General features: G+C 33.4%; 2 pseudogenes; one reads left to right on the top strand and one right to left on the bottom strand.

The window, feature by feature from the left end:
- Nucleotides 1-2,548: 2,548 nt before the first annotated feature.
- Nucleotides 2,549-4,320, bottom strand: LOC149182912 (uncharacterized; annotated as a pseudogene).
- Nucleotides 4,321-17,062: 12,742 nt separating this feature from the next.
- LOC149182911 (ABC transporter G family member 29-like) overlaps nucleotides 17,063-21,432 on the top strand; it is a 30,609-nt pseudogene continuing 26,239 nt past the window's right edge.

Here is a 21,432-nt window from a genome sequence, read left to right as displayed (position 1 = left end):
ACATTAATGGTTACTTCTATGTACCATTATCAGATTTTATTATAATATAATTAATTTCATTGTTTTTTTTCAATGTTATTGTAGTGATACGTCTTTCTTTATTTATAGTTATATATATAAGCATTAATTAAATATTAATTTGCATAAGTAAAAAATAATATATATATATATATATATATATATATATATATATATATATATATTAATTATGGATATTTGCTTATGTTTTATGGTGAAAAATTTTAATTTGTAAATAAACTTTGTTATAATACCATAAATCAATACTATTCCAAAAAATCATAAGTCATGTTTAACTTTTTTTATTAATTAATTTAATTAAAAAAGTAAAAAATGGCACTTTCGATTAGTTATTATTACGACATATATTCTAATTTATATTGCATAGCTTAAATCCCTACTATCAACATAATAATTATCGAATATACCTATTCCAAAATAGAAATGAAACAATTAAATTACATAAGATTATTTAAGTATATTGTATTTGTTTCCTTCCAAAATGACATGTAACCAAACTTTATATATAATCAAATGAGTTTAGTTTGGGTGGTTGTGCTTAGTAGTTCTTATCTTCCCCATCCAGATTCAAGTATCATATGGCAGGTAGATATTTTTAAAAACTTGAGTTTAAGTTGTTTAATGTATATAATTTAAGTGTCCCATGGGGTTTCTAGGGTGTTTAAAATTACAAATATGTTTAAAATCGTACCGCTAGGGCATTGAATCCATTTATGCATTCAAAAATAAAAATGTGTTTTAAACAATTGAAAATCACAAATTTGTTTAAAATTATACCCCTAGGGTGTTGAATCCATTTATGCATTCAAAAATGTGTTTTAAAAAATCACAAATTTGTTTAAGATTGTACCAATAATTCCGTGAAAAAGACTTCTATAAGTTAGACTAGTCATATAACTTGAGTCTATAACATATTAAACCATTCATTTTTAGTCACTAGATTTGATTATGTTAAATAGCTTTTGAGAAAAGTGTCACCCATGGTTTGGTTTTGTACTTTATATTTATTTAATCTATAAGTTTTTTACCATGGTTTTTTACTTTATATTTATCCAATTTACTAATTTTTGTTTGTTAACTTTCTTTTTATAAATTAAGATCACTGAGATAGTTGTTAGTTAGGTGAAATTATTTTTCATTCCGCATTTTATATATATATATATATATATATATATATATAGAGAGAGAGAGAGAGAGAGAGAGAGAGAGAGAGAGAGAGAGAGAGAGAGACTTACATTACACCTAACACATATATCCTATATTCGGCTATCTACACAAAAATACAATTTATTATTTAAAAATTAGATCATAATATGATATAAAAAAATTTATAAGTAGTGTGAGTCCTAAGATGATTGCACATTTAATATTTTCCTTAAGAAACTATGATTAAGGAGGTCTAAGTTGTCAAAATCACCCTGGGATCGGGTCTAAGTTGTCAAAATCACCTTGGGATTGCACGCCACACCAATCTTTAACATGGTTGGATATTTTTCCACATGATTTCAAAACAGTGACCATCACAATTATATAAATTTATTGCAAGAATATTCTATTAATTGTAATGATAATTTTACAAATTTATCGCATAAATATTCTATTCATTATTATGGAGCAATATGAGATGTTAATATTTTGGAAAGTGAAAATCATTTAGTATATATAGTGATTGTTGTACATTTTTCCGAATTTCATTATAAATGCCAACCAATCCGGAAATAGATACACCGAAATGTGGAAATTATGATTCCGATTATATAATTTTACATTTATACCCCTTGACCACATAAAGAATTCCACCCAAGATGGAAATGAGATATTGTTTGATATTTTGGAAAATGAAATCATTAATTTTATTATATATAGTGATTGTTGCACATTTTCTCAATTTCATTATAAATGTGAATCAAAAAATTTATTACAATAATATTCTATTAATTGTTATCGTAATTTTATAAATTTATTGCATTAATAATATTCATTATTATAAAGTAATGATGTTTGATATTTTGGTAAGTAGAACTCATTTGCTATTAATAATAATTGTTGTACTTTTTTTTACTGAGATAGTTGTTAGCTAAGTGAAATTATTTTTCATTCCACATTTTATATTTATATATATTTACGCCATAAGGCATTTCCCTCTGAAATGAACTTCCCTAAAATCTACTTGTCATCCCTGTGTCCTGTTAGATTATGTGTTAGACGATTAGAGGATTGTTAATCGTTCGATCAAGGGAAGGTAGTTGAGTGGTTGGAACTGTTCATGATATTTGAAATAGTTGCAAAACAGTTGTGGTTTACTGACCTGGGTTCCTACTCCATGTTTCCAGCACCATCCGAACACCGAAGGTTCTCTGTAGCAAGGGGCCTCTGTAAAACTGAGGCACCATTCTAATTTATCTCGCATAATTTGTTGTCTAGTTCAATACCACCATACCTTGGCGACATGGTAACTCTGCACCATTCTTTCTCATATTTGCAGCCTGTTCAGGTTTTCACAAAAACCTCAGCAGCACACAGGGCACCTTATGAGTTCGTTTTCATTACACTGCTGGCAACTGATGAAAAGGCCCTGACCTTCCTCTTCTGTAAAAATCTTGCGGCTGCCGTCGCAGTTTTGGCAAGGAATGAACCTCACGTCACCACAACCATCGCAGGGTTTGGAATGAGCCTACACTGGGAAGCATTCCAGATACTTAGCTAACTCCCCTATTTCATGTAGTTGCTGAATTTCCTCAACCCCGCCAATGTATTTTCCCCCAATAAACAACCTAGGCACCGACATGGGCTTCCCCAAAAGATCCTGCAATTCCTGCTGAAAAGGGGAATGCATGGAAATATCCCGTTCATCGACCGAAACCCTAAAACCTCGAAGAATCAATTTCACAGTGAAGCAATCCTCAAATGTTTTCCTTATTCCCCTCAAGCTCGTGAAATACAAAACCACCTTATATTCTCAACTTAGCGTTTTTGATAGAGGATTTTTTGGATATGGGGGGTCATTTGGTCATCCTCTCGTCTATTATCTGCTACAAAGTATTCACCCTTGCCTGAATGCTACTAGATTGGAGCATGAAAGATTTGCCTGGGGTACCCTTTTCGTCTTCTCTGCTCTTACTTCCCGTGCTGCCCTAACAGACCTCTGAAACGGGCTACATCGAATCTCTGGGGGAAATTTCATCCATGGCTTTCCTGAATGTAGAAATGAGATGCAGATCAAATAAGGTCAGAGATGAATTGTCTGATGATGCCTCCTGTGTCCAAATGGTTTTTGTGATTGAATCTATAGGAGTCAAGGGCGAATCCGACCTAGAGGAAGAAAATTCGTTGAGAAATCCATTGCCGTTGTCGAATTCTTCAGATTCATGTTGGGTGTTGTTGAAGACGCCTGCGAATTTTTGTCTGCAATTTTTACGCCAGGGGTAACCTTGTGCCATATAGAGTCCTGACAACTGACAACCCAAAAAAATTCAAGAACTTGAAGAAGATATAGTATATTGGGTAAGATTTATTGTTTCCAATTCCAGAAGAGAAAAATCCTTCCTCACTCATGTCACAATTTTCACTCATACTTCTCTAAAGCTAAGAATTATACTTATCAGTGGTCCAATGCATTCACAGGCTTAGGGATCGTTTCACTGCCTTTGTTGAATAGGGAATGATAATTTTGTATTGGGAGAAACATATAAAGAGCACTGCTCATTGAAGTTTTTTTCAAGCTTTTGTCTGGATTATTGAATGTATTAGAACTAACTTCAGAAGATGGAGGAACCAAAATACCTTTCTGTAGCTGATTGCTTTTTACTATAAAGGAAATTTGAGTTTCATAAACATTGAGTTCATTAGAGCTATTCTGATACTCAGCAACGGATGTGTGGCAGGTTATATTCCTTTTTGATGATTGGTTTGGTTTATTATTTCACATTTCCTCCATGTTATATTTGTCCTTTCCCATTGAAATATTTAACAAATGCCCATATCTATATTCTTCTTTAGTTCTTGTTGAATAGGGTCATCGTGAGTTTCTTCTATATTTATTTTTTCAGTTAACGTGGACAAATGTTTTTGACCTTCTGGCAGGTGCTGGACACAAACATCACTTCTAGTGGCATCTGGAATGCCATAAAGTTCCTGACAATTTTCACGTGTTCTCACACTAATAGGAAGTCCAGAAAGAGCATCTGTTTTAGTTGCTTGACCTTCATCATTATTCTCATCAGAATCTACCGAATCACCATAAGTAACTGGAAGAAGATCTAGAGCTGATATTTGAGACATTTCTGAAGCACTGAAGACAGATAATGAATTTGGCATGCTTGCAACATTTAAAGTTGATGAGTTTGGGGATTCTTTCCAATTCTTTGGATTAGAATGCCGACAACCATTTTCTAAGAATTGTCTGTCCCTGGGCATTTTCCTATTTAGTCAATAATTTATGTTCTAATTTGCTAAATATACAATGAAATATAAAATAAATAAGTAAGCCAAATCCCCTTCAATCAATGTCCTAAAAATGTGTGAGCATTGTGAGTCATCTACCATGCTCCCATGTTTATGTTATTGAAGAAACATAGAATGACTAAATGTTGAACCAATTGTTTCGGTTACTAGGCTTTTCTATCAACTGAAATTCCTGCAATTACAGTCTTTTGACACAGAGGCTTCCCTTCTGTACGGACCTGATCAAAGGCACTCTCCTTGGATGTGACATGCTTGAGATTAAAATCTTGAATTGAGTCAACTTCTGCCTTGCTTAACATGACAAAGCTTTCCACCCCCAAAGCTATGATATTTTTGTCCCTTTTCTTCACCAAGTGTTTGCGTGTTGTGAACACAACCTCTACATGCAGATTTCTCTATGTAGTTTGGTTAACAAAAAAACAATTTTCTACTTAGACCAGGAATGTAAAAAAGTGTTTTTGAACATAAACTTTACCAGTTAGATGTAGTGTTAAAGACCACAACAAATGTCGAAGCAATTTGCAGTGGTAATTAAATATTTCTTGCTTGCGTTAATAGAGAACGATTTTCATGGTCGCATTTTTAAAGAACATATCATTAGCTTAGTGTTAATGCATTTAAAAGATCATATTACAATTCTGTGAAATTTCCTTTATGTTTTCTCCTTTTTTTCTGGTTTCAATTTCCAGTTTTTAAATTTGAAATGAGCTCTAGCCTACAATGCTATGTATTCATAAACACATTTATTTACGATAAGCCCTTTATCTCTGACAAATATTTTTTTAAATTAATAGATTGCTAACATTTGTTATCTATAATTTTCACAACAAAATCTGTGAGCATTCAAGTTGTTTGTAAATTTCAGATATCAGCGAGAAGAAGCAAGAATTGAAGCTTTGGTAAATCTCAAGACTTCCAAAGCTAAAGTTGCAACCAAAAATCTTAAGGTATAGGGAGTGTGCCTATAAATATTGGTACACATTTAAGAATATTTCTATAATTCTGCTTGTTTACAATATTTAGAAGAAGTGTATAGATATGTTGCTATTTAGGTCATTGACGTGATTCTGGTTGTTTACAATATTTAGAAAAAGTGAATAGATATGTTGATATCTAGGTCATTGATGTAATGCACACACTACATGTATAATGGATTTCCGCACTTTATGCCTTATGGCTTTTCCTTTGCAACATCTGGTGCAAATGCTAGTTATAATTATTTTTATTTTTACTTCTCCAAACAATAATATATAGATAAAAAAAACCATTTTAAAAATAAATTTATTTAAATATTGTCTAGTACTAAATTTATATTTAAACTTCAACAAATGAAAATAATAACTTTATATTAGTTTTGAATTGAATAACCAGCCTATATCCATCTTAACTTCAGATCTACCAAGGGTCTAGAGGGATAAAATCTTTTTAATTTTAATATATTTGCATCTCAATAGATTTGATCTCTGGACGCTGGGTAGATCTAGAGTTAACATGGATTTGGGCTGGTTTAATTCCCCCTTTTAAATAGACTATATTACACATGAATACGATGGATAATACCACGAGTTCTCATAAATTTGGAGCTCAAAAACTGTTGGTAACTTGACCAAGTCAATTTTATTTTAACCACCCAACAAAAATTAATAAAAAATAATAATGCATACTTTTTATTTTTATTTCAAATTTATCTTAACTACCCAAATAAAACATGGGGTTATTTTTATTTTATTTTGATCGAGTCAAAATGAACTGGGTAACTTGACCAAGTCAATTTTATTTTAACCACCCAAAAAAAAAATTAATAAAAAATAATAATGTGTACTTTTTATTTTTATTTCAAATTTATCTTAACTACCCAAAAAAAAATATGGTTATTTTATTTTATTTTGACCGAGTCAAAATGTAGTCAAAATGTTTACAGGACAAGACATTACAATGGCTTGCACAATGGGTTGGAGAGAACCTCTTGGTGCAAAATTTATTCTAAGATTTATAAAATCAACATTATAATAAGAATACCAACAACTTTTGATTAATTAAATTAACTAATTATTTATTGTATTCATTAAATTAATATTAATATTAATATTAATGTTGTAAGAAAAGTTTGAGTTTGATAAAGAGAATATTGTTTCTCTTCCCTACCCCTTGCTCTGTGTGACTTCAAGGTAATGCATTAATGCCTCCACACTCAGGCACGACCCCTCACTCTCATTCCCCTTATTGGGTGAGTACAAAGCAATGTAGGGACACCTTATTGTGCAAGGTGTGACATTTATTCATGGCTATGATTCTTCTTTGTGCAAGATAGTTCATATTCACTTCCATTGTGGAGTTTATTCGCTTGGCTATGGAAAAAATTCTATTTATGGGAAATGAACAACAATTAACTACAACAATCCCTATCTCTTGTGGTGTCAACTTCTCTAAATGGGCACTAGATGGGTAGAGTCTCTTCCATCCAAAATCTTTGCGCTTTTAAGCTTGGTTTTGCTCCTCTATGTCTATATTTGGGTTTATCTCCTAATTATATTCCCCTGCACTATGGTCTTACCTTGTAATCTATTTTTACATGTTGCTTAATTTGGCATTGTATATTTTGTGCCTACCTAAATCCCTCTTTCCTGTGAGAATTCTTGGCATTTTAAGATCATTCATTTTCCTTAGTGGCTCTTCTTATTGGAGAGTGATTCCTTTTGTTTAATCCCCCTTTTAAGTAAGTTCCCCTTCTCTAGTTTGTGTCTCTTCTCCCCTGAACCTAAGACTTGGTCCCAACCACTCATCATCCTTTATTTACATGAATAAATTTAATAGGCCCCTCAAGTTTATAGCCTCCTCTATTATATATTGTTTTACCAGCATGGAATTTTCCACCCTCACTCTAGGAGTTTTAGAAACCACAAACACGCCCAAAAGTGTTCTCTAACATCCCTAGTTCTTAACCATCTAGCAAGCCTCCCTAGCACAAATAAGTGCTCAAAAATATGTCATTCATGCAATCACAACCTTTGAGATTTGTTTATCTAAATAAAATCAATAGAAACATTGATTTGAAATGCTAGTATACCTCTAGAGAACAAATGAATACTAAATTTAAGGAATGGTTTATGACCCTAAGCTCTCACAAACCAAAGATACAAAAATCGATAGACTCATATAACTCTACCATTTGAAAAATATCTTCATAGTTCAAATTGTGGAAAAGTATAGTGACCCTCACTTTGCTCTCTTGGAAAAAATCCATCATCTGGAGTAGAAGTTTGATATTTTTTGAAAGGTTTTCCACTTTATTTTTTTTAAATTTCTCCAATTGGACCCTCTGGAGCCATAATGCTACATGTTGACACAAGCTACATTTGTGTAGCCATATAATCAAAACTAATTCTAGTAGACATGGAGTCAAAGTAGAAACACACTAAATAGGTAGCCCTATAGCTTCTTGATGAATTTTAGGCCTAGTCTCCTTCCTCCCTATACCATTTCTATTGGGAATGAGAAACAACTTCTCTCCCATTTTTTTATTTCAATATCAACTTATAGAGTATGATAGAATAGGTGATCAATAATATCAATTTTTCCAAAAAATTTCACTAAAAAAATGTGATCATTTATGACGGAACATATAATATTTGTATACCAATATCTCTATTGACCTAGTTTCCTTAGTGATAGGCAATATAATGTTGACTGTACAGGTTTTTATACCATATTAATACTAGGAAGTAGCTAACTTACATAAAAACATTTATCTTCCCTAATTATTATAATTAAATCTTTATAATTAATATAATTAATGAATTTAAATTTATTTGTACTCTTAAACAATGAAAAAAATATACCCGCATAGGGTGATAAACATGGTGAGTGGGAGGTTGGGGGGGGGGTGCGGCGGGGCGGGTTGGGTGGTTTGGTACCCCCACCGTCACCTTGCTCAGTAGAGGTGGGAGGCATGGATACCACCCGCCACCATGTGTCACAACTTGAGATAGACCATTATTCATACACATTTCACATCAGGTTGCAATTAATGGTTCAAGGTGGCCAACATGGGAAGGTTCTTGATAGTGTTTAGGTAATCACGGTGATGGAATATCAATGATATTTGACAACAAATTGATTCTTTTTGTGTTCAATTGGGCCTTTCCTGGTTCAGTCTCATTGTTATTGCAAGTGTTTTTGCTTCAATTAAGGTTATTTCCAATTCACCCCTAAGGGAAGGTCCAAATTCTCCCGACCTTGCATTCCCCCATTGTCACATCTATTGCGTATGTCTAGGGGTTTTAAAAGGTTAGTGGATGGGTATCTTGCTCGAGAAGACAGGCTAGACTACAATATGGAAAAAAATGCTCAGGAAAATATACAGTCTCAACAAATCTCATTAACACTTGGATGAAGGTATCCGTTTTCTTAGATAATGTTTGTTTAAACTATGGTTTAATTCAGTTTCGTTAGAGGTTTCTACATGACCGCACAACTTCTGTTACTCTTGTATCCTCATTACAAGCTATATTATCTTCATTTTTTGGAGATGTGAGAACTTCCATTAAGGGAATTTTGAGGTCTGAAATAAGCCTCATAAATAAAATAACAAAATAATAATTAAGATAATAAAGTAAGAGCTATGAATTCTTAAAGAAAAAAAAAAAAAATTCTTAATTATATTTTCAGCTTATCTCCTTATAGGATTACTCAAATGTCATGTGTAGGCACTCGTTTGGTGCAGAATAAAATTCCACATCTAACGAGTTCCCTCTCAACATACTTTAGAGTAGACACACACACACACACACACACACACACACATATATTGTTCATGTATTTTTAATTTTTTTTCGATGTGGGTCTATTTAGAAGTATGTTGAGTGGGCACTCGTTGGATGTGGAATTTGAACATTTTTTTTTCATGCATTTTCACCATTTTATGATGTGGGTCTACTCAGAAGTATGTTGAGAGGGAACTCATTGGATATGGAATCTACTTCCACACCCAACGGGTGTCTACACTTGACATTTGACTAAACCTATAAGGAGATAAGTTGAGAATATAATTAAAAAATGTTTTTCTTCTTTTCCCTCCAAAATATTTAACCCTAGGGATGGCATCATCATCTTGAATCCTATTGGTTCTCTTAAATTTAATTTTGTTAGTACACCTTTTTTTAGGACCATTTTTTACCTCAAAATTCCCCTAATGATTGCTTCTTCACGACCCATAACCCTTACCTTCTTTGATTTTCCTTTTGTTCCATCTTGTGGGGCCTTTCTACAACTATTCACTCCCTTTTCATTAAGATTCAAATTATTGCTTCCCCAAACATGCCTCGCTTAGGTTCCCATAGTAGGCAAGGCTTGTTGAGTTGAGGGGAAGGGAGTTTTTGATCCAAAACCTAAGCTCATTTGATAACTAGAATTTACCACCTTCACATCCCCTCAGAGATGCAGGAAGAGATCTAAGAGGACACTAAAAAAGTATTTGATCCAAATTGGATCATTATATTTTTTTTATCCATCTCAATGCATTCAGAGTGGAAAAACTAGAGGAATCAACTCATGGGACAAATTTTAGCGGTGAGACACAATTTGGCAAAACAAGGTCTGAAATATTCTAGGAGCATTTAGAGGCATCAAATGACATTTTTTGGAGGTAAAATTTTTCTTCTTGGGTGCAACACCATTTCATGTTGGTCTACATAGATATCTTTCCAAAGGCATAAGAAGTGTGTCAATTAGAGTCAGTATGAAAAAATTATGCCACTCAGAAGTTGACCTTCCTATTTTCACACCTATTCAAGGGGATGTCGTGTCAGCCCCCATTATTCATGGAAAATGGGATAGCTACGTGTTTTTTATGTAAAAGATTCTATAAGAGTCTATATTGTAACTCTAGTTAAGAGTTGTTTTAGTCCAAATTAACCACTAGTATGCTATCAAGTTGTGTTATAACTGTACCACTAGGAGGAAAACGCATTCCATTCTTTTGAGAGCATTTTGTTCCATAGATGAGAAAAGATAACTAGGAGAGATAGGAGGTAGAGTGCAAAGAGAGGATATGTACACTATAACAACCCCCAGGCCACATGCATTACTTCTTTGTAACTGCAACCATATTTTCCAGATAGAGAAAGAGAGCATAACAACGTCACCTTCCAGCTGGGTTTTCTCCTGAAAGGGTTTCCTGTTGGGTGTAGAGCTTGATTCTCTTCTTTATTAAGAGGTATCACTGTGTTGGACCCAAGTTCCTTACGGAGTGGAAATTCCATGTGTTTAATTATTGTCCGGGGGGTCCAAGGTGGGTGATGATGATTTGATGAACCCCCCTGACAGGGGTTTTGGGGCAACGCTCCTGAAGCTAAAAATAGATGTAAAATTGCCTTGTAAAATATTGTAATTTCATAGTCAATATGGGTCCTTCATTAGGGGGTGATCTAATAGTAGAAGTTATGTTTAATTTAGGGTATTTTTCCCCATAAGGAAAGCCCTTGCTATATATGAGGGAATTTTATTGTGACTGTGTATATTTGTATTCTATAAGAGAAAGCGAGAGGAGGTTGTGTGAGAGTGAAGGGGAAATTAAAACATATTTGATGTAGGTTGTATCTCTTCATTTTGCTAGATAATATAAAAGGAAGGACTGGTTGTTTCTCCATGGACATAGCCCAAACTAGGTGAACCACGTATATCTGTGTTTCTCTTCTTTTATGCATTTTTTTCTTTGTATTTCTGCAATATTTTATGTGTTCCATTGCTCAATAAGATATAATTTATAAAAAATGGTATGAGAGTTGAAGGTCTATTTGGCTAATAAACTCGTAGGAGAGAAGGTTTCTTCGTTCAAGTGGGAGAAATGGCGGAAGATAGTAGGTTTAGGGTTGAGAAATTTAATGGCCAAAACTACCAGCTATGGAATATGCAGATGGAAGAGTATTTGTATTAGAAAGATCTGTACCTACCATTGAGCAGAAAAACAAAGAAGCTGACGAGTATGACAAACACAGAATGGGAGATTCTCGATAGAAAGGCACTTGGAACATTACAGTTGTGCCTAGCGACATCGATAGCCTTTAATATTTCAAAGGAAATGACAATAGAGGGTTTAATGACGACATTGGTCAAACTATATGAAAAACCCTCCACCTCAAACAAGGTATTTCTTATGAATCATTTATTTAATATGAAGATGCCAGAAGGTGGATCTATTGTTGATTATTTAAATGAATTTAATACGGTTACTAGTTAGTTAAATTATGTAGGGGTAAATTTTGATGATGAAGTTAGGGCTATGTTATTTCTGTGATCATTTCCAAAAAGATGGAATGGTTTAGTTATGGCCATTAGTAACTCTGTCTCTAGATCTAGTACTTTAATGTTTGATGATGTTTTTGGTGCCATCCTTAGTGAGGAAATGTGATGAGAAAGCTTTGATGAGACATCAGGTAATGATTTGACTGCAAATATTAGGGGAAGAAAAATGGAAAGAGGAAAGAGCCTAGGATATCGCAGTAAGTCAAGGAAAGGCAGATCCAAGTCTAGATCAAGGATAGTGTGATGGAAATGCGAGAAGAAAGGACACCTGAGGAAAGACTGTAAGTCTCAAAATGGAAAAGGAGATGCAAAACAAGAAAACAATCATGAAGGGAAAGTGATAGGTGTTGTGTTACAATATGCTTTGATTCTTTCATTAGAAAATATTAATGATGTCTGGGTGGTAGATTATAGGGCATCATTCCATGCCACACCTAATAGGAAACATTTTCATGATTATGTTGAAGGAGATTTTGGACAGGTTCATTTGGGTGATGATAAACCCTAAAAAATCATTAGAATGGGTAAAGTTTTCATAAAAAAATAGAATGGAAACCAATGGCTATTGAAGGAGGTAAGGCATGTTTTAGATTTGAAGAAAAATCTAATTTTAATAGGGAAGTTGGGAGGTGAAGGTTGTGTAACTACTTATACAGATAAAACTTGGAAGGTCACTAAAGGATCCCTAGTAATAGAAAAAGGAGAAAAGGTTGGTACATTATATTTATGCAATGGTATTTCTAATTATGTTAATCCTCTGACCTCCACAAGAGTAGATACAACACTGTGGCATCATAAGATTGGGCACTTGAGTGAGAAAGGGATGAAAATTCTCCATTAACGAAATTTATTTCCAGGTTTGAAGCATGTTGATTTGTATTTCTGTGAGATTTGTGTTTATGGAAAACAAAAGAGATTCATATTTCTCAGAGTTGGGAAAGAAAAGAAGAGCGAAAAATTAGAGCTTGTGCATACAAATGTATGGAGACCTGCTCTGGTATCATCTCTCAGTGGCTCTCTTTATTATGTTACTTTTATTGATTATGCAACTAGAAAAACTTGGATTTATTATATTCGAAATAAATCTGATGTATTTGAAACTTTCAAGAAATGGAAAGATTTGGTAGAGAATAGACAGGAAAAAGGTTGAAGTATCTTAGATCAAACAATGGAGGTGAATATTCTAGCAAAGAGTTTGATAGTTACTATTCAGAGCATGGAATTTGTAGAGAGAAGTTCCAGGAACACCACAAGAAAATGGTGTGTCATAAAGGATGAACAAGAAAATCATGGAGCATGTAAGGTGCATGAGATTTCATGTAGGATTTCCTTTACAATTTTGGGCAGATGTTGTAGATATTTTTGTTTATCTAATAAACAGAGGGCCTTCAAATTATTTGGATGATGATATTACAAAAGAGGCATGGACAAATAAAAAGGTAAACTACTCATTTTTAAAGACTTTCAGTTGTGAAGTCTTTGTCCACATTAATAAAGAAAATAGAACAAAGCTTGAGGAAAAATAAGAGAAATGTACCTTTATTGGATACAATGTTAATGATTTTGGTTATCTCTTTTATAATTATGAAAATCACAACATAATTATGAGTAGAGATTTCATATTGAATGAAAAGGTCTTGTATAAGGATCAAATGCAGGAAAAGAATAGGAAAAATAAAACAGAGAGTACACAGTGCTTAATGAGATCACAAAAAAAGTAAATGTGCCTGAAAATCATACAAATCAATAACCACAATAAAAAAAACAACCACAATGGAAATAGACACCTCAAACACCTGAAAGTGGTGTTAGAAGATCTACTAAGATAAGTAGACCCCCCGAACGATATTCTCCTTCATTATATTATGTATTATTGACTAATTCTGGTGAACCAAAATGTTATGGAGAAGAAACGCAGGTAGAAACTAGGAAGAGGTGGGAGTTAGCCATGAAAGAAGAGATGGATCCCTTGGTACATAACCAGACTTGGGACTTAGTGAGGTTTCCAGTAGGTAAAACATTATTTAAGAACAAATTGGTTTACAGGTTGAAGGAAGAAGATGGAGGTGGAAAAAGGTATAAAGATAGACTTGTGGTGAAGGGGTTTGGACATAAGAAAGGTATAAAATTTGATGAAATATTTTCTTCTATTGTTAAAATTACTTCAATCAGAACTATTTTAAGTCTAGTAGGAGTAGAAGATTTTCATCTTAATAAGTTAGATGTAAAGATGACCTTTCTCCATGGGGATTTGGAGGAAGGTATCTATATGCAACAACCAAAAGGGTATGAGGTCAAAGGGAAGGAGAAACTAGTGTGCAAGTTGAAGAAGAGCTTGTATGGCCTAAAACAGGCTCCAAGGCAATGGTATCTAAAATTTGACAAGTTTATGTATGAACAAGGTTATACTAGATGTCACTCTAATCATTGTGTTTATCTCAAAAGGAAAAATGATGGCAGCTATATTATATTTTTATTGTATGTAGATGACATAATTGTTGTAGGGTCTAACATGAAAGAAATAAATGTGCCCAAAGGAAAATTGGAAAATTCACTTGCAATAAATGATTTGGGTGTTACAAGACAAATCCTTAGTATGAGAATAACTAGAGACAGGAAAAATCACAAATTAACATTGTCTCAGAGTGAGTACATAGAAAAGGTGTTGGAAATATTTAATATGAAGAATGAAAAACCAATTACTACACCTTTGGCTAGCCATTTCAAACTAAGTAAGGAGATGTGTCTGAAGACTCAAGAAGAGATGGATTATATGTCTAATGTTCCATATTCATCAGCAATTGGAAGCTTAATGTATGCAATGGTCTGCACAATGCCTAATATTTCACATGCAGTGGGAGTTGTAAGCAGGTACATGAACAATCTAGGAAAAGAACATTGGATGGCAGTGAAGTGGATTTTGAGGTATTTGAAAGCTACCACAAATCAAGCATTATTCTTTGGTGGTTCAAACATTGCTCTACAGGGATATGTTGATGCAAATATGACAGGTGATAGAGATAACAGGAGGTGCACCATAGGGTATGTGTTTACTGTAGGTGGAACAACTATCGGTCGGGTTTCAAAAACATAGAGTGTTGTTGCACTTTCAATAATGGAAGTGGAGTATGTTGCTTCTATAGAGGCTAGTAAAGAAATGATTTGGTTACAAAGTTTTATGGATGAATTGGGTAAGAAACAGGAGATGGGAAGGTTATACAGTGACAGCCATAGTTCCATATATCTTGCAAATAACTCAACATTTCATTGAAAGACTAAACTTATATAGCTCAAGTACCATTTCATATGGTCAGTATCGAAAGATGGACAGTTCAAGCTAGAAAATATACACACTATCCATCCACCGTGGCTCATCATCATGATAGATTAATAAGAGCGTAAGACAAATCTCTATGGAATGAATAAATAGAGGTAAGAGATAGATGGAACGGGAATGATAGTAGTCGACCATGTCTCAATTGATAATTAATGATAATTATTAATAATACTTAATATTTGTTACAATTAATAATTTTAATTTAATTGGAATTAATTTAATTTAAGATTAAGACTGCAATAAAATTAATTTTATTAATTTTATTTTAATTATGGTCAATTTATTCATTTTAATTTAGAATTCTCTTAAGACTATTATTAAATTTTAAAAAATTATTATTAGTAATGTTAATATTAATATTAATCCAAAAAAATTTAAAAATTTTGAAATTAAGATTAAAGTAAAAATATTTTATTATAATTAATTTTAATTTATAATTAATTTTACTTTAGATATGTTAATATTAATTATTAATATTAATTATACTAATATTACTCCAAATTTTAAAGATTTTGATTAAAAATAGTTTTGAATAATTTAATAAATTAAAATATATAAAAGTATTTCATTTTTAGTTAAAATCTAATTTTAAAATTAGAAATTAAGATTAAAATTAGGGTTAGTGATTAATTTAGAATGTGAAGTGCAGAGAGAGAGAAGTAAGGTTAGAAGAGGAGGCGCAAGGTCAGGCTAAAAGGGGGAAGGGATACACTAGGAGAGGGCTATTTAGGAGGTTAAAGTAGGAATCTAATTGTCACTTATTTTCCATCCTTCATCTCGATTGAGGTTGTTAGGGTGTTTACCTATTTCTATGGCTTCTCTAAATTTTCTATGGTGATAATGATCGATTTTGGCCACCACACTGGAGTTTTCAATACAGACATGATGATTGGTTTTACTAGAATGTTCAGCTAGAGCTGAGGTTTTTGAGCGGTTGTGTTTTATGTCAGTGGCATGTTCTTGAATCCTAGTAAGGATAGATCGATTGGTTTCCCCAATGTAGGTTTTGCTGCATGAACAAGGAACCATGTAAACTCCTTTGTGGCATTTGGGATCAACGGGATCTTTGACTGATTTTAGGCATCTACTGATGGTATTCATGGGTTTGAAAGTGGTTTTAATATTGTTCTTCTTTAAAATGTACACAATTTTGTCTGTTGTGCCTGATATGTAGGGGAGGTGAACCTTGCCCACATGATCATCAAGAGGTTGTTTGTTTTTGGGATTCTCAGCATTCTTGAAGGCTTTGATCACTTGGTGTTTATTGTATCCATTCTTTATGAACACATCCATAAGATGGTGCTTCTCTTTTTCAAAGTGATCCTGATCCGAAATACGTACAACCCTGGTTGCTAGAGTGTTGAGAACACCAAATTTTTGGGAAGGATGGTGGTGAGAGTTGGCATGTAGGTAATGTTCCATGTGGGTTTTCTTACAATAGACTTGGTGAGATATGGAACCATCTTGGTTTCTATTGATGAGGATGTCAAGAAAGGGAGCATTGCCATTTTCCTCCATTTCCATGGTAAACTTGATAGAATTAGATTGATTGTTTAGGTGTTGCAAGAAAATGTTTAATTTTTCTTTTCCATGAGGCCAAATAATGAAAGTGTCATCGACAAATCTTTTCCAAAGTTTGGGTTTTAATGGGGAAGATTCAATGGCTCTAGTTTCAAAATCCTCCATAAAGAGATTAGCAATGATAGGAGATAGAGGAGATCCCATGGCTACACCGCAAGTTTGTTCATAAATTTCATCTTTAAAACTGAAGAAGGTTGATTTGAGACAAACTTCAATTAATTTGGCTGTGTCAGAGTTTGTGATTTTATGGACCACTTTCATGGCTTCGTCTATGGGAATGTTGGTGTAGAGAGATTTGACATCAAAACTGACTAATATGTCATTCGAATCAAGGTTTAAATGTTTGATCTCATTGATGAAGTGAGTGGAGTCTTTGACAAAGGAGCTTGTGTTACCAACCAGAGGTTTAAGTTTCTTAGTGAGGTATTTTTCCAGATGGTAAGTGGGACCTCCTATAGTATTGACAATGGGTCTTATAGGGATACCTTCTTTGTGTATCTTCGAGGCTCCATAGATTCTAGGGGTGTATGGGTTGTTTTCTATTAGATTTTTAATGTTATGCTCTCTACTTATTTTTATCAGATTTTGTACATTTCTGGAGATCTTTTTTATGGGATTCTTCTTTAATTTAATGTAATAGCCATTATTTTAAAGGAAGGGGTTCAATAAGAGTTATTAAAAGAAAAAATTATTATGGTTTGATATTATCATATTTTTATATATACTATTATAATATAATGTAAGATGGAATATATATATATATATAATTTTAATTTTAATTTTAATATAAGAAATTTTTTTATTAGCTTAGATTTCTTTTTTAATATTTTATTTATTTATTATTATTATATAGTTATTTTTTTAGAATTTTAATGTTTATATATATAAAAAAAATATTCAAGCTATTATTATCGAGATATTATCAACAAAGATTTATGAATATATTTTATTAAAATTATAAAAATCTAAATTATAGGGAATCAAGGAAGGGGTGTTTTATTTTGTAATAAAAGAAAAAATTAATTATAGTTAATCGTAAAATTATATAGGAAGACTATAATATGGCTAATTATAGCATAACTTAATTTTGGACTGATGTGATATTATATTGATCTATAATATATTGAAATGGTAAAGGAATGATGTTTATATATATATATATATATATATATATATTCCTTTACCATTTCAATAAATTATAGATCAGTATAATATCACATCCGTCCAAAATTAAGTTATGCTATAATTAGCCATATTATAATCATCCTGTATAAATTTAAGATTAGAAACAATGAAAAGGGAAGGGGAGTTGGATGGTTAAGAAGTAAGGTGTTGGATTATAGGCTTCTAGGAGTGGCTAAGCTTATACTCATATTCCCTATTGAAATTATTCGGATGTATTTCAATTTCTAAAGCTTCCCTAATGAAACGAGAGTTATGGAAAGGGATACAAGTTAAGGAGCGAGCTTGGTCAAAGAAAATAAGGTGTTTGGTATTATCAGAATGCTCTACTATGGTAGATTTAGTCACTCTATGATGGTTGGTGTCCGCTATGTGCTCCTTAAGGCGGGTTGTGTTTGAGTAACCAATTTGGCCAATGTAAGATTTACCACATGAATAAGGAATTTAGTAGACACCTGATCCTTGCATGGGGTTTGAATTATCTTTGGCTAGCCAGAATAAATGTTTAAAGGTTCTATGGGGTTTGAAGATAGTCATGGTGTTCCTTTTGGAAAGAGTTTTGGCAATGACGTCGGTGATTCCTTTTATGCAAGGGAGAGAGACTTGGCTTACATGGAGGGAGGGTTGGATTTAAGGCGGGAGGAAGCTTGGAAAGCTTTATGAATTTGAGATGATGAGTAGCCATTAGCTTTGAAATCTTGGAATAGGTGCAATTATTCTAAGGGGAGAAATTGGGGATCAGATATTTTAAGGGGATGAGAGCTAAAGTTCTTAAGGACTCCTGATTTTTGGGAAGGGTGGTGATGAGAATGGGCATGAAGATAAAGACCAGTAAGGGTCTTCTTTCGATAAAATTGGTGGGAAAGGTTGTCATTAGGAAGTTGAGAGACAAGGACATCAATAAAAGGAAGAAAATTATTGGATTCAATTTCCATAGTGAATTGAATATGGGGTGAAATGCTATTGAGATGTTCGAGAAAGGCATGGAGGGATTGATGACCATGATGCTAGATAATAAAGGTGTCATCAACAAATCTAAACCAACATTTGGGTTTAATATGCCACGTATTTAAGGTTGTGGCTTCAAAATGTTCCATAAAGAAATTAGCCACAACCAGTGATAGGGAATAATCCATATTTTTCCCTTAGGTTTTCTCATAGATGACACATTTGTAAGAAGAAAAGGTATAAGAAAGGCATATATTAATAAGGTTAATAGTTCCTTCATCTACCAGGTTAGAGATAATGTTTAAAGCTTTAGGGACAAGATCTTTTGTGACTAGGGATACGACCATTATCTTCATGCCCATTCTCATCACCACCCTTCCCAAAAACTAGGAGTCCTTAAGACCCTTATATCTGATGCCCTTAAAATATTTTTTTTCCAATTTCTCCCCTAGAAAAAAGTGCACCTAAATCAAAGCTAATGGCTACTCAGGGTCTCAAATTCATAAATCTTTCCAAGTTTCCTCTCGCCCTAAATCCAAACCCTCCCTCCATGTAAGCCAAGTCTCTCTCCCTTACATAAAAGGAACCACCGATGTCATTGCCAAGATTCTTTCCAAAAATAAAATCAAGATTTTCTTCAAACCCCATAGAACCCTTAGAGAGTTATTCCAGTCAACCAAAGATAAGTCGAAACCCATGGAATGATCAAATATCTACCAAATTCCTTATTCATGTGGTAAGTCTCACATTGACCAAACTAGTCACTCAATCACAAACCACCTTAAGGAGCACATACCAAACACTAACTATCACAGAGTGACTAAATTTGTCATAAATGAGAACTCTAATAATACAAAGCACCTTACTTGCTTTGACCAGACTTACTCCTTATCTTGTATCCATTTCCATAACTCTCGTGTCATTAGGGAAGCTTTAGAAATTGAAAAGCACCATAATAATTTCAATAGGAAAGATGGGTATAAGCTTAGCCACTCATGGAAGCCTATAATCCAACACCTTACTTCTTAACCACCCCCCCCCCCTCTTTCATAATTTCTTTCCCTCCCTCTTTTATCTATATATATATATATCTATCTCTCTCTCTCTCTCTCTCTCTCTCTCTATATATATATATATATATATATATATATATATATATATATATTGATTGCATATTTAAATATTACCATAATTCCTTTACCATTTAAATATAATATAGATCAATATAACATCACAGTAGTCCAAAAATAATTTATGCTATAATTAGCCACATTATAATCATCCTATATAAATTTTAGAATAACCATATACAAATTTATTAATTTTATTACAAAATAACCCCCCCAAATATGGCCTCCAAATATCGTTTTTTCCTGATTACTCTCTCCAAGGTTCCCTCTGTCTCCCCTGACTCCGACTCTATGACATTGTCCTTCTACCTCTTAATGATGAACCACAACAAAGGAAGGGGTTGTTGCCCTGGCAGAGGCAAGGGTTGTGGGCGTCTCCTCACCACCTTCGATGAAGCCTTTGTTGTAACTGTTATGAAACCAGCTCAAGAAAAGATAGAAAAGATAGATCAACACCTTAGAATTCAGCCTCTTCGAGGGGGCAACCTCCTTTACATTACATAAATGAACAATTCTTGGATGATACAAATGACAAAACCTCCTTTCTATATATAGGAGTCTAAGGAGTCACAATATAATCCAGCCGACCTAACAATAATAATATAAAGCCACAAAAATAACAATAGAGGGATTCTATGGGGCACAGAAATAACAATATGGGGGTAATAGGGGCACAACAATATAAATAAGGGGTATAACTACAATAGTAATGGGGTAATCACTAGTATTATAGGGACCCAACATGCCCCTCTCCTTCAAAAAAGTGTTGTCCTCAACGCTTGAGTAGTTCTGGATACTTCTGCATAAAATTCTCATCCTCCCATGTGGAATCTTCAGCGGATAAGTTCTTCCACTTGATAAGATACTCTGAAATTGATCGATTTCGTAGCTGTCGAGTTCTTGTTTCTGTGACTGCTTCCGGTTCCAATATAATTTTTCCTTCCTCGTCAAGTTCTGGCAATATTGTTTGAACTGGGAGCTTGTCGCCTATAACCTTCTTTAAACATGAAACATGGAAAACTGGGTGCAATCGAGAAGCTGCAGGAAGCTCCAATTTGTATGCCATAGTACCAATCTTTTGCAACACCTTGTACGGACCATAATACTTTGGTGATAATTTATTATCCTTCTTAGCTTGCTTTAGGGACATTTGCTTATATGGTTGTAGCCGTAGGAATACCCAATCACCTACATCAAAACTTCTTTCACTGCGATGTTGATCTGCCTGTTGTTTCATTCTATTTTGTGCCAACACGAGGTTATCCTTTAAGAGTTGGAGGACTTGTTGTTGATGTTCGATGTGATGTTCCACTGCCTGAACCTTAGAATTTTCTCTTAAATATGATGTGATGGATGGTGGTTGATACCCATAAAGTGCCATAAATGGGGTCATTTTTGTTGTTGTATGGAAGGAAGTGTTATACCACCATTCAGCCAGAGGCAACCATT

The sequence above is a fragment of the Pinus tabuliformis genome, chromosome 3_2, assembly GCF_031772625.1.
Source record: "Pinus tabuliformis cultivar Carrire ecotype Pingquan chromosome 3_2, CPIR1, whole genome shotgun sequence".
Taxonomy (NCBI): Eukaryota; Viridiplantae; Streptophyta; class Pinopsida; order Pinales; family Pinaceae; genus Pinus; species Pinus tabuliformis.
The sequence above is the reverse complement of the archived record's forward strand: the minus strand, read 5'-3'. Positions and strand labels throughout refer to the sequence as shown.